Consider the following 11382-nt stretch of genomic DNA (forward strand, 5'->3'; position numbering starts at 1 on the left):
TGATTGGGTGAAACAGCAAATCATAGACATAATTATTAACTTCACCCAAGAAAATGACAATAATGATTCATCATACCAAAATGTGTGGGATGCAGCCAAACCAGTGATAAGGGGAAATTTCATATCTCTAGAGGCCTACTTGCATAAAATAGAGAAAGAGAAGGTCAGTGAACTGGGTTTGCAATTAAAAATGCTAGAAAAGGAACAAATTAAAAACCCCCAGTCAAACACTAAAATTGAAATTCTAAAAATAAAAGCAGAGATTAATAAAATTGAAAGCAAAAAAAAACTATTGAATTAATTAATAAAACTAATAGTTGGTTCTATGAAAAAAACAACAAAATAGATAAACCCTTAGTAAATCTGATTAAAAAAAGGAAAGAGGAAAATCAAATTGTTAGTCTTAAAAATGAAAAGGGAGAACTCGCTACTAATGAAGAGGAAATTAGAGCAATAATTAGGAGTTACTTTGCCCAACTTTATGCTAATAAATTTGACAACTTAAATGAAATGGAAGAATACCTTCAAAAATATAGCTTGCTCAGATTCACAGAGGAAGAAGTAAATAGGCTAAACTGTCCCATTTTAGAATAAGAAATAGAACAAGCTTTTGACGAACTCCCTAAGAAAAAATCCCCAGGACCAGATGGATTTACATGTGAATTCTACCAAACATTTAAAGAACAATTAACTCCAATGCTATATAAACTATTTGAAAAAATAGGGATTGAAGGAGTCCTACCAAATTCCTTTTATGAGACAGACATGGTACTGATACCTAAACCAGGTAGGTTGAAAACAGAGAAAGAAAATTATAGACCAATCTCCCTGATGAATATTGATGAATCTTAAATAAACTATTAGCAAAAAGACAGACAATCATCCCCAGGATAATACACTATGGCCAAGTAGGATTTATACCAGGAATGCAGGGCTGGTTCAATATCAGGCAAACTATTAGCATAATTGACTATATCAATAACCAAACTAACAAAAACCATAAGATCATCTCAATAGATGCAGAAAAAGCATTTGATAAAATACAACATCCATTCCTATTAAAAACACTTGAGAGTATAGGAATAAGTAGATTTTTCCTTAAAATAATCAGTAGCATCTATTTAAAACTATCAGTAAGCATCATATGTAATGGGGATAAACTGCAGCCATTCCCAATAAGATCAGGAGTGAAACAAGGTTACCCACTATCACTGTTACTATTCAATATTGTATTAGAAATGGTAGCTTTGGCAATAAGAGTAGAGAAAGAGATTAAAAGAATCAGAGTAGGCAATGAGGAAACCAAATTATCACTCTTTGCTGATGATATGATGGTATACTTAGAGAACCCCAGAGATTCTACTAAAAAGTTATTAGAAATAATCCACACATTTAGCATAGTTGCAGGATACAAAATAAACCCACATAAGTCATCAGCATTCTTATGTATCACTAACAAAATCCAACAGCTAGAGTTACAAAGAGAAATTCCATTTAAAGTAACTACTGATAATATAAAATATTTAGGAATCTATCTGCCAAGGGACAATCAAAAACTTTATGAACAAAACTACAAAACACTTTCCACACAAATTAAGTCTGATCTAATCAACTGGAAAAATATTAAATGCTCTTGGATTGGGTGAGCAAATATAATAAAGATGACAATACTACCTAAACTAATCTTTTATTTAGCACTATACCAAACTTCCAAAAACCTATTTTAATGACCTAGAAAAAAATAACAACAAAGTTCATATGGGAAAAACAAAAGGTCAAAAATTTCAAGGGAATTAATGAAAAAAAAAATCAAATGAAGGTGGCCTAGCTGTACCAGATCTAAAATTATATTATAAAGCAGTGGTTACCAAAACCATTTGGTATTGGCTAAGAAATAGACTAGTTGATCAATGGAATAGGTTAGGTTCAAAGGACAAAACATACAGTACTTTAATAATCTAGTGTTTGACAAACCCAAAGACCCCAGTTTTGGGGATAAGAACTCACTATTTGACAAAAATTGCTGGGAAAATTGGAAATTAGTGTGGCAGAAACTAGACATTGACCTACACTTAACACTGTACACCAAGATAAGGTCAAAATGGGTTCATGACCCAGGCATAAAGACTGAGATTATAAATAAATTGGAAGAGCATAGGATAGTTTACCTCTCAGACCTGAGAGATCATTACCAGAAATAGTAACTAGAGATCATTATTGATAACAAAATAGAAAATTTTGATTATATCAAATTGAAAAGTTTTTGTAAAAACAAAACGAATACAGACAAGATTAGAAGGAAAGCAATAAACTGAGAAAACATTTTTACAGTTAAAGGTTCTGATAAAGGCCTCATTTCCAAAATATATAGAGAATTGACTCTAATTTATAAGAAATCAAGCCATTCTCCATTGATAAATGGTCAAAGGATATAAAAAGACAATTCTCAGAAGAAGAAATTGAAACTATTTCTAGCCATATGAAAGGGTGTTCCAAGTCATTATTAATCAGAGAAATGCAAATTAAGACAACTTTGAGATACTACTACACACCTGTCAGATTGGCTAAGATGACACAAAAAAATAATGATGAATGTTGGAGAGGTGTGGGAAAACTGGGACACTGATGCATTGTTGGTGGAGTTGTGAACGAATCCAACCATTCTGGACAGCAATCTGGAATTATGCCCCAAAAGTTATCAAACTGTGCATACCCTTTGATCTAGCACTGCTACTACTGGGCTTATACCCCAAAGAGATACTAAAGAATTAAAAGGGACCTGTATGTGCCAAAATGTTTGTGGCAGCCCTTTTTGTAGTGGCTAGAAACTGGAAAATGAAAGGATGGCCATCAATTGGAGAATGGTTGGGTAAATTGTGGTATATGAATGTTATGGAATATTATTGTTCTGTAAGAAATGACCAGCAGGATGAATACAGAGAGGACTGGCAAGACTTACATGAACTGATGCTAAATGAAATGAGCAGAACCAGATCATTATATACTTCAACAACAATACTGTATGAGGATGTATTCTGATGGAAGTGGATTCCTTCGACAAAGAGAAGATCTAACTCAGTTTCAATTGATCAATGATGGACAGAAGCAGCTACAACCAAAGAAAGAACACTGGGAAATGAATGTCAACTGTTTGCATGTTTGTTTTTTTTCCCAGGTTATTTTTACCTTCTGAATCGAATTCTTCCTATGCAACAAGAGAACTGTTTGGTTCTGCACACATATATTGTATCTAGAATATACTGTGACATATTTAACATGTATAGGCCTGCTTGCCATCTGGGGAAAGGGGTAGAGGGAGGGAGGGGAAAAGTCGGAACAGAAGTGAGTGCAAGGGATAATGATGTAAAAAATTACAGTCATGGATTCTGTCAATAAAAAGTTATAATTATTTTAAGAAAGAAAGAAAGAAAATAAAAATTTAGATACCACACCACTTGATGAATAAATATTTAGTATTGATATTGTTTCATTATCTATGCCACCCTTTAGCAAGATATCGTGCCCTTCCTTATTTCTTTTAATTAGATCAATTTTTGCTTTTGCTTGATCTGAGAGCTGGATGGCTACCCCTGTGTTTTTTTTTTTTTTAATTTCACCTGAAACAGTAGATTCTGCTCCAGCCTTTTACCTTTACTCTGTATGTATTGCCCTGCTTCAAGTGTGTTTCCTGTAAAGAACATGTTATAGGATTCTGGCTTTTAATCCAGTCTGCTCTCCACTTCTGCTTTATGGGGGAGTTTACCCCATTCACATTTATGGTTAATATTACTAATTCTGTATTTCTTGCCATCTTCTTAAACTCTGCTTGTACCTTTCTCCTTTCCTTTCCCCTTATCTCCCTTCCCAGTATTAAACTTGTGAGCACCATTTGCCTCTCACAGCCCTCCCTTTTTAGGATCCTTCCCCCCACCTTACAGTTCCTCCCCTTTTCTTACCCCTTTTCCTAACAATTTCTGTATTCCCTTCCACTTAGCTTACTCCTTCCCTTTTCAATTTTCCCCTCCCACTTTTCAATGAGGTGGGAGAAGTTTCTCTGTAAATTGAATATGTCTAATATTTTTCTCTTTAAGCCAATTCCAATGAGAATAAGATACACACTGTGTTCACCCCCCCTCCCTTCTTTCCTTCAGATATAATAGATTTTCTTTGCCTCTTCATAAGATGTACTACCCTCACTTTACCCTTTTTTTGGTATAATTTCCTTTCCACCTCTAGTTTTTTTTTTTTATATTATAACTGTAAAACCAAATTATATATGTGTTCTTTATGTATATTCATAACAGAATATAGTTCCCAAGATTTTTTCTATCTCTTTATGTTTCTCTTCAGTCCTATATTTGGAGATCAAACTTTTTGTTTAGTCCTTGTTTTTTTCATCAGAAATCGATAAAATTCACCTATTTCATTGAATGTTCATCTTCTTCCCTGGAAAAAAATGCTCATTTTGGCTGGGTAAGTTATTCTTGGCTGCATACCAAGTTCCTTAGCCTTTCAGAATATCAAATTCTAGGCCCTTCTATCCTTTATAATGTGGATGCTGCTAAATCCTGAGTAATCCTTATTGTAACTCCTCTATATTTGAATTGTTTTTTCTAGTCACATTATTTTTATCTTCATCTGATAGGTCTGGAATTTAGCTACAATATCTCTTGGAGTTTTGATTTTGGGGTCTCTTTCAGTACATGATCAATGAATTCTTTCAATGTTTGTTTTACTCTCTGTTTCTATAACATCTGGGCAGTTCTCTTTGATGATTTCCTGGAAAATAGTCTCTTGGCTCTTTTTTTTTCATCATAATTTTCAGGAAGTCCAATAATTCTCAGATTATCTCTCCTAGATCTATTTTCCAGGTCTGTTGTTTTCCCAAGTGGGTATTTAACATTTTCCAGATTAAAACATTTAACACTGTTTCATTTGTTTGGTTTTGCTTGACTGATTCTTGGTGTCTCCTTGAGTCATTCATTTCCATTTGTTCAATTCTGATTTTTAATATATTATTTTCTTCACTTTTTAAAATTTATTCTTGTAATTTTCCAATTGAGTTTTTAAGTGAATTTTGTTCTATGGAATTTTTTTTTCCATTTCACCAATTCTATTTTTTAGAGAGCTATTTTCTTTTTCCAATTCACTAATTCTGTTTTCCTTGGAATTGTTTACCTTTTCCAGTTCACTATTTCTGATATTCAGGGATTTGATTTCTTTATCCCTTCTATCTTTAAATGAGTGGGATGACTTATCCAGACCTTCTTGCCAACCTTCCCTTTCCTTTCCCCATTTTTCTTCTAGTTCTCTTGTAAGAACCTTTTTAATTTCTTCTATGAGAGTCTTGTGTGTGGGGGCCAGATCATATCCCCCTTTGGGGATTCATCTGGAGACACACTGTTTTTAGTCTCCTCAGGGTTTGAAGTCTGCTCTCTATCTGTATAGAAGCTATCTATAATTAGAGTGCACTTTAATTTTTTGCTCACTTTGACAAAAAAGAATCAAAGAAAACAAACAAAAAAGCAAATGTAGTCTGCTTTTTGGGCAGTATGATGTTCCCAAACTTCCTCTACAGGCTACAGGAGGTAATAATGAAGCAGAAGTGGAACAGCAATGGCTGTGCTGCGTCTGCACAGCTGTTGCTCTCTGAGACTCTGAGAGCGTGATGGGTTTTGGGTGGGTGTGGTCAGGTCCTGAGAGACCCCAGTGTTTCAGGATTGAAGTCTTTGCCCACTGTGTTTGTAGCTTCTCTGCTTGCTGCCAGGGCTAAGAAGTGCACATTGGGTAAAGTTATCCCCATGAGTTTTCTGAGGGCTGCAACTACACCCCGCCACCTCCAGTCTGCTCAATGTGAGCTGCCTTTCATGCTCCCACTGCCTGCCTGCAGTCTGTGCCTGGTTTAACCATTCCCGCCCATGAGCAAAAACAGATTTTTTCTGGCGAATTTTGACAATATTTTCTGTTGGTAGTGTATTTGTGGGTTTTTTCAGTCAAGCATTAATTCCGAGGCCATATCATAAAAAAAAGTATTCTGAGGGCAAGAAAGAACTTAAATAAATACATGTGTTCTCTCCGCCATCTTGACTGAAAGTTTTGAGTACTGAACTTCTAAAAATTCTCTGAGTATAACATCAGCTGCCATCATGCTCCAAGTGTTTTTGGCCTGGGGCCCTGCAGGTAGGCCTCGTTTCCCATTTCTCTGAGTCATTCTACATTCTAATGCTCAGTCCAAGCCTCTATTAGATTTTGGACATAGAGTTTTGGGTCTTTTTACCCACCCTGTCTTCTATGCTAACAATGAGTTTTCAGATGCCCTACTTTACCACATTGAAAGCATTAGCGAGTCTCTTTGGAAGGCCCTTGCCTAAAGGGACCCTGTCTTCCCATGTTCAGATCTTAAGAAATCTCCATCAAAGGATGGGTATAAAAGGTATTTGTGCCCTCTGGGGCACAGTGTCTTATGATGTCCTTTAAAGGAGCATCCTTGTGTAGTGCCAGTACAATTCTTCTACAAACCTCATTAGCATTTTCTCTAACAACTTGTCTTTATCGTAATTTCTGTTGCTACATTTTCACCAATATTTTGTAGAACAGCTGTCTGCTGTCCCACAAAATCAGCAAAGGGTTCATTTGGACCTTGTGCTATTTTCGTGAAGGCTTCCCCTTTATCTTTTCTTCCTGGGAGGGTTCCCCATGCTTTGATAGCAGTGAAGCAATTTGCTCATATGCTGCCAAAGGGTAATTAATCTGCATTATAAAGTTTCTGCATAAGTCCCAGCACTCAACCTACCAAATAAAGTTAAAGCTCAATTGTGCTGTAATATGCCCTAGTTGACATTAAAATACGCAACTTATGTGACTTTACCCCTTGCTGAAGACACTAAAGCTAAGGTACAGACTGGGATTAGAGTACCTGCTAGTTGGTCAAAGGTGACTGGTATATTAACTCTAGGTTGCCTATTTTGTTGGGCTTGTATTCTACAGAGTTCACTATACTCAGAAAGCCACGAGTTTTGTCCAGATTTTAAACATGTCTTTGCTATAGATTTCCAATCATTAGGGGTTAAAATTTCATAAGCCAAATTCTCTAAAGAGCATCTTAACATAAGATGATATCAACCCATAAAGAGTGCAAGCCTTTTTCAGATCTTTGATAATTTCTAGATTAAAAGGAGTATATCTTCTCCTGACCTGAAGACTAAAGCTCTTCAATCACAGGGTATGCTTCTATTCTCAAACCAGAAGTATCCTGTCCTTCCTCTTTAGCTTTTACTAATGTCTCTTATAATGGTGACATGGTGGGGAGCAAGGGGGAGGGGGCAAAACTGCTGCGTGGGCAGTGGTGAGGGTATCATTGCCCTTCCTCCTCCTCCTCCTCCTCCTCCCTCCACTCACAAGGGCAAAATTGAGGGAGGATGATCAAGAGATGGGAAATGCCCTAATGGTGCCTCCTAGGTGTAACTGACTATGAAAGTGAGAAGCACCATACCCCTTAAGTTCATCATCAGTATTCTTGTCCAATTCTCCATGCTTTTCAGCTGCTTTGTTAGAATTTGTGGGATTCTTTAAAGCCAATTGTATTATATTGTACAGAAGGAATGTTTCTTCAGGAATTGAATCAGGACCCATAGCTTCATAATGTTCAATTACTTATTCTCCCACTAATTTCCACATATCTGGCTCTCATTTTTCTTCCTTAGATAGCCAAGGAGATATGCTCTAATATGTTTAAGAGTCTAGTGATCTGTTTCCAAGTTACTAACAAACCTTGCTTCTTTATTAGCCTTACTATGCATGCTTCCCTTTGTGTGGAGGAGACTCTTTGCCCATTTTCAGCTAAAAAACAAAAGTGACTATCTTGTCAGTCGAACTGCTTTGTGCCCTGCTTTGTAAGGCTCTGTGTTTCTAGGGCAACATGTTAGGCGCCAAATTTAATTTCAGGCTAACTTTCTGGAGGCCCTCAGGAAGGGCCTTGGTCTCAGCAGGATAGAGACCACGAGAATGGACAAGAATAGATAAGAGTCCAGAGTCTTTATTGCCTTTTATACAGTCTGTGTCTGATATAGTCTGCCCCAGTCTCATCCAGTAGTCTGACAGTCTGATAGTCTCAACTAGTCTCCCCCATAGTGCAGGAGGCAGGAGAACCACCACAAGGATGATCAAAGATAGAATGTCTATCTTCCAGTCCTTCTTAGCCCTCATATACCATATTACAATTACATCATTACAGTATACTGAGTATGTGTGAACTAGAAAACCATTATATCACCATGCTAAGTACTAAGTATATATGTGAATTAGAGAACAATCATCTCATCAATTCCACTGAGCTAACTGTTGGAATCTTTACAAACTGCTAACTCATTAGAGTTGATAGATTATTGATCTGATCTCACAAGAAGATATTTTGGGCCAGAATCTGAAACAAGATACTAAGTAGAACTAATTAATACAATGCTTGTGTTTTCACCTTTACTCATTGGAATTCACAAGTATGGGAGATTCACAAAGTAAACTTTGTAACTTTGTGAATTCACAGCTCCCTTGAAGCTCTTAGGGCCAGAGAGCACTGTGGGAGAAAACCCATAATTCCCCTCTCTCCCCCAGGCAGGATATAGATATATTTGTGTGTGTGTGTGCCTGCATGTGTATATGTATGTGTACATATACACATGTATGTGTGTGTGTGCGTGCAGATATGTGCATATAGACATCTACATATATTCATACATGTGAATGTATATACGTAGACATCTATAATAAATATAGATATTTATGTACATCTATATAAGGTTATACTATGCTAGTTTGTCCCCTGCTTCTCTGAGTTAACATTTCCCTTCTTAGGCTCAAGTCTTTAAATATTTTTCTAAATCCACCAACTCCCATCATTTCCTGTGCCACAGCAATATTCCAACCATATACTATCCAGTTTTAAATAATTTAAAACATTGATTAATATGGCTAACACAGTGTATTTCCTCTATTTTTCTTTTGATTGAATCTATTTTAACTTTATCTGAGATCAATGATTACTACCCCTGCTTTTTTCTAATAAATTCTACTCCTGATCATTATTATTATATTTGTGTGTATTTCTCATTTCCTGTCCCTCCTGACTGCTCTCCTTTACTTCTATTTTGCTATTTTGCCCTATAATTCCTTAAACTACCTACACATACATCTGCAAGGATCCTCTCCTCTCTCCTTTTTCTCCCACCTTTTCCCTCCCTCTTTATCCCATTTCTGTTAATCTACATACTTTATCTCATTCTCATACATCTACACACCTTTTTATACTCCCCTTATATTATTTCCTCCCCCTTATTTCTTAATAAATTTAGAAGACTTTTATACCCCTCTGTATCTCTATATCTATCTATCTATCTATCTATCATCTATCATTCCCTTTTTAACCCATAACCTGATTTAAGTAGGATTTCAGTACTACCAGCCCTCCTCCCCATCTATTGACTCTTTGTCAGTTCTTGTTATCATGCTTCATTAATATAACCTGTTGGAATCCTTACTAACTACTAACTAATTAGAGTTGATCTAATCTTACAAGAAGATGTTTTGGCCAGAACCTGAAACAAGGTACTAAGTAGAACTAATCAAGACAAGGCTTGTGTTCCCACCTTTACTCATTGGAGTCCACAAGTATGCTAGCTTCACAAAGTAGACTTTCTACTTTCAGGGAGTTCACACCTCCCTTAAAGCTCATTGGGCCAGAGAGCACATGGGAGAAAACCCATAATCCCATTCTCTCAGAAGAGGCAGATAAAAGGCCAGCGATGAGGGATCTATGGCAGAATACATTTTTTCCTCTTGGCTGGCTGATCGCACTGGACTCGAGAGGAACGACTCTGGTGCAGAGAACACTTTGACGGATTTGAGTGGAGCTACGTCAGAAGCCCTCTCTCCGCGGCAAGTTGGTGGCTGGGCTCCCCAGAAGGAGATAAGAGAGACATTCCATCTCTGTCTTGGTTGGAGGCAGAAGAAAGCAGAGGCAGAGGCTGAAGGACAGAACCTTTGGATTTGGAGACATCCGAAGGGCTCCAAGCCTCTAAACCGGCTTTGCCTTGAGAAGAACAAACTCCAACATTTGAACTCTAACAATAACCTAATTAGCATTTTTACCTTTTCCTACAGTTTTGCTTTTTAGAATCACATCATAGTGAGCTCTACCCCAATATTTCTTTTGAACTACTCACTTATTAATGGCAGTTTTAGACATATGTTTTACATTTCCATGTAAAACGCATAAACAGTTTGTCCTTACTGAGTTCCCTTGAAATTAATTTTTGGTGTTTGCCTGATATTTCTCTTGGATCTTTTTTTTTTTTCTATTTCTACTTTCCCCTCTAGTTCTAATACTTTGGGACAATTTTTTTTTAAATTTCTTACATTATTATATCAAAATTCTTTTGTTGGTCATTGTGGTCTTCTTTTTTTTCTTTAAAATAATATAATATATAGATGGTTCTCTCTAGGAGAAAGCAGGTTTCTCAGGGAGGTTTTCTGGAGGCAGCCTTAGTATCAGTTCAGATCAATAATTACCCCAAATGCAGCCAGCTGGTAAAAATACAAATGTTTGTTTCTCCTTCCAAGTCTTGTCTCTGTCCTTGGGCCCGGATAGCTAGATTCTTAGAGGCCTATCTCTCTGCTTGGTTCCAAGAGCTCCCTCCAAATGTCTTCAAATCCAAAGGTTTGTCCTTCAGCCTCTGCCTTTGCTTTCTTCAGCCTCCAGCCAGCACAAAGATGAATCTGTCTCTCTTGCCTTCTGAAGTAATTCTCGCCTGGCTCTAGCTCAACTCCGACTCATGACTTCTTCTGACTTGACACTCTCCTCTCCATGTAATGTGGATGATTCTCTCTGAGAGCCTCTGTCTGTATCTTATATATGAGAGAGAGAAATTGTGGGATATGAGAGAGTGCTCTCTGGCCCTAAGAGCTTCAAGGGAGGTGTGAATTCACAAAGTTACACAGTTAACTTTGTGAATCTCCCATACTTGTGAACTCCAATGAGTAAAGGTATGAATACAAGCATTGTATCAATTAGTTCTACTTAGTACCTTGTTTCAGGTTCTGGCCCAAAACATCAATTCTAATGAGTTAGCAGTTTGTAAAGATTCCAACAGCTAACATCTTCTTTCAAGTATACTTGTTTCAAGTATATTTCTCCAAAGTTCCGGGTCTCTACTGTAATTGCTCTAGGAGGTTTGTGGGGCATGGCACTTATCCATTTCCTACTATGCCTTCACTTCCGCTTAAGGCCTTGCATGAATCCTTGGGATATCCTCTGTTTCCAGATGCTCGTTCCTCAACTCTGCCTTCATGAGCAGGAGGAGGAGCAGGGCGGGTGGTGGGTGACACCAT

General features: G+C 37.0%; 1 pseudogene; it reads right to left on the reverse strand.

The window, feature by feature from the left end:
- Positions 1-11382, reverse strand: part of LOC127545366 (nucleolar GTP-binding protein 2-like) — a 47411-nt pseudogene extending 36029 nt beyond the window's left edge.

The sequence above is a fragment of the Antechinus flavipes genome, chromosome 1 (assembly GCF_016432865.1).
Source record: "Antechinus flavipes isolate AdamAnt ecotype Samford, QLD, Australia chromosome 1, AdamAnt_v2, whole genome shotgun sequence".
NCBI lineage: Eukaryota > Metazoa > Chordata > Mammalia > Dasyuromorphia > Dasyuridae > Antechinus > Antechinus flavipes.